At 32.6% G+C, this 3,990-nt stretch overlaps 1 non-coding gene across 1 annotated transcript; it reads left to right on the top strand.

Moving 5' to 3' along the window:
- Positions 1-3,635: 3,635 nt before the first annotated feature.
- Positions 3,636-3,719, top strand: Trnac-gca. Its single transcript is given in 2 exon segments — positions 3,636-3,679; positions 3,684-3,719. It is a non-coding gene; the product is annotated as a tRNA-Cys (tRNA).
- The last annotated feature ends 271 nt before the right edge of the window (positions 3,720-3,990 follow it).

Raw genomic sequence — 3,990 nt, 5'->3', positions numbered from 1 at the left:
AGCTTCGCTTCTAGGCTGCGTATCCCTATGATAAGCCAAAATTTTACGTAAAACTGTGTTCAAATTGTTTTAACTAAAATAAATAACAAAGATAATTTATGCATTAAAATATAAATGCAATAAAATGAAAACAGTTATTTAATCATAAAGTGATTTAAACTATTGACTAACCCGTTGGCGCAGTTTGTAGTGGCATTGATTTCTGCTCCGCGGATTGAGGGTTCGATTCTAGCTTAAGTCTGAATGTAATCTTTGTATTTATACTATATATTATGTATTATTTCTATGCATTTAAAAAAAATAGCTATAACAAACTGCTGTTACCTATCATTAAGTTAATTACCGTAGCAACAGACGACCGTGTGTAAGTTATAAGATTAGACATTTAAATTAATTCTCACCGAATAAAAATCGGAGCACGGTGCATGGTAGCAAAAAAGTGTTATTGGCTGCGTAAGTTAGCAAGTGATTGGACATACCTAGTTATTTAGTTTAGCACAGGAAAGACAATTTCATTTTAGGTAAATTTCTCTACAAAGAACTGTATACCTATTGAGTATGATAATTTTCATAGTTGACAATCATATTCCAACTTAAGCTTTACTCTCTTTCTCAAAATTCTTATTAGATTTTAATTTCAAATGTGTAACCAAAAATTTGAATAACTTTTTGGTTAAAGCACACGTCATATTTAGGAATACACGGGAAAGAGAATTCTATTACGATTACCATACAGTTTAGTTTTGTTAAACTGCAAGGAAATAGAAACGATTATGAGTAGATAAGACTAATTTGCAAAATATACAAACTTTTTCAACATTTTAAATTATATATTATTATGCACTAATATGTAAGCTAATGTTTAATAATTGCGTTTGCTCGCAAACAATAAAAATCCGACTTCAATTTACATTTACGAGTAATATAACGTAGGTAGTTGAAAAAATAATCAGAGACCATCGGAGAGCAGAGGTTGAAATCCTTCACTAGTCATAATTTTTTATTGACATACACTTTTTTGAACCCAAACTTTACACTCATATAATACGCTAACAAAGATTCAGTTAATACAGGGATACAGAGACGTGATATAACTTAGTGGAGTATAGAGTATTTGCTGATATGTCTTGGTGTACCACCGGCAACCTCGTCACACTACACTTTTAATAGACAAAAGAAATTCGCGCTGTTTTGACAGAAAATGCTTACAATAAGTATACAAATCCGAAAATTACTAACTAACAACATATTTTTATTCTTTTCAATGATATAAACCAACTATTTCTGGTCCTTCCTTCAAATATTCCTGGATAACAATGATTATTAGCCATCAGATGGCATGTTTATACATTCAACTCCCATAGTCATGTATAAGAAGTTGAAAAAAATCAGTAAATGATACAAATTAGTTTAGGCTAATAAATAATCGTCTCTTACAGTCTTTTCATTTTCTCGCAGTTGAACAAAAATAAACTGAATCGTAATCGTAATAAAGTTCTCTTTCTAAATTTTTCCTGAAAATGACGTGCGTTTTCGCCAAATATATTTCGATGATGTCATGTTACTGAAACGAATCGAAATTTTTGCAACGTATTAACATGACTCGTTAGCTCAGTAGGTTAGAGCGCCGATATAAACATAAGTCTTGATCATCGGAGGGCGGAGGTTCAAATCCTCCACGAGTCAAAGTTTTCTTTTTAGTGATTAATTCACAAGCCAAGCTTTTCTTCATTTATCATTTTGAAGACTTCTTACTATATTGATTTCTGATAAATGATGACTAATCAAAAACAGATATAAAGTATGAGATCGATAGGCTTCTCTTCAAAATACCTACTCTTTTTTCGTTGACAAGTTATTGAGTTACAAGTTGCTGGAAGCAAGGATTTCGAATTTATTTCAGGCGTTAACCATTCGTGTCAGAAATGGCTAATACTGATTCCCCGTTATGTGCTAAAAAAAGCAGTAAGATATGAAGTTCTTATCTACACTATTTAATACATAAATATTCTGTAAAACGTTGATGAGTGATTAGTATACATAGAGTCTATTGGTATTCTGGAATAAGCAATTTCATCTTGTTTTCATCAATGTTTGTCTTATCAATAATATTGCTGTAGCGCTAATGGGACTGAGGACGCTACTACCCGTCTTTTTTTAAACGAATAGGTCGGCAAATAAGCGTAAGGCCCACTGGATGGTAAGCATAACGTATTACCGTAGCGTTTAGACGCTTGTAACGCTCAAAGCATCGGAAACGCGTTTCTGACCCTAAACTCGATTCCTCCCAGGAGCTCTAGTCACCTTATTCACCATAGGAACACAATACTGCTTGCAAAGCAGTATTATTTAGTTGTGATATTCTGTAAGATCGAGGTACGTCCACAGTCTGACTGCTCCAGATTTTGAGCAGGATATTTCCCGCTGTACCCTACCTCAGTTAAATTATATTATAACACTAGCGGTGGCCCGTGGCTTCGCTTAAGTATAAATTCAATAGATTTACAAAAAGTGGGAAAGTAGTACCTATCTATTTTTATAATGTAACTAACTGTGCCCGCAACTTCACGTGGAATTTAACAAAATAGTTATGGTTCAGTTCGCAGAGTTAAAAAAAATCTAAAATAAAAGTAGCCAAAGTTATTACACCAGCTATCTGCCAGTGGAAGTCCCGTCCAAATTGGCCCAGCCGTTTCAGAGTTTAGCCGGAACAAACAAACAGACAGACAGACAAAAATTATAAAAAATGTTATTTTGGTATATGTACCGTGTATACCGGTTATTTTAATATTACAAACAGACACTCTAATTTTATTTATTTGTAGTATGTAGTTATAGTATAGATAATTTAGGACCTCTTTGTATACCACTTTTATGATTCGATTTTCGAACGCTAAAACTACCAGAGTGCCCGCAAAGCTCGTTTCCAATAGAATTCATAGACGTTTCGTGCCAACAGTCTAACCTTAGTATACGAACTAAACTCTAATTAATCTATTAACTGTCTCCCTGTAAAGTTTTAAGTTGTTAAAGATTTTATAAAAAAAAATCTGTTGCGAAATTCGTTCTTCATGGACATTTATTAAGTATTTAGTACATCACTGCCAAATTTTAAGCTTGAAAATAAAAAATTAGGGACTTACATACAAACTTGTGAGAGTCCTTAGACCTGTTTAATACGGTTCTAGTCACTAAATTCGTTTATAGACAATATCTACTAACTATTAACGATCTTTCTGTCGAATTTAAATCTAGTAGGATAATAAATGAAGCAATTTGTATAAACTTGTTAAAGCCCTTAGAGCTTCTTAATATGGCCCTGTCGCAAAATTAGTTCTTAGTAGACGTCTGCTAACTATAATCTACCTCCAAGCAAACTTTAATTTTATGCGTTAAGTTGTTTTTGAGTTTTAGTGATTAGTCAATGGCCTGACGATTTTATATAATATATACTTCTATACAGAAGATGAATCATATTATATTATATTGAATTAAAAAATATACTAATTGCACAAAAATCATCCATATTATTATTGTAATAGGGTCTCCGTTCTTATATTTTCCTGTTAGTGTCATTTGTTTACAACAGACGTCATGATTTTGAATCCAATCAAGTATTTACTGTGTAACAACATGACTCGTTAGCTCAGTGGTTAGAGCGCCGATAATCCGATTGCAAACTCATCGGAGGTCGAAGGTTCGAATCCTTTCACGAGTCCATTAATATTTTTCCTTTTTGCACAACAAGTTCATCGTACTCCGTACATCACGACCACCGATCGTTTTATCACAACGAGTCGAGTAGCCCGAGTTTGGCAAAAACCAATTGTGTAATACCATTGTTCATTTTTAATGTAACAATAAAATAAGAACGACGTTCAAATCAATAATAAAAATGAAATTTAGGTGAAATGATGTCTTTATCAATTTACTTTTAAGATTGCGTATATAGATGATATCAAACCAGATTCCCAAAATTAAAAATTAAAA

The sequence above is a fragment of the Melitaea cinxia genome, chromosome 1, assembly GCF_905220565.1.
Source record: "Melitaea cinxia chromosome 1, ilMelCinx1.1, whole genome shotgun sequence".
Taxonomy (NCBI): Eukaryota; Metazoa; Arthropoda; class Insecta; order Lepidoptera; family Nymphalidae; genus Melitaea; species Melitaea cinxia.
The sequence above is the reverse complement of the archived record's forward strand: the minus strand, read 5'-3'. Positions and strand labels throughout refer to the sequence as shown.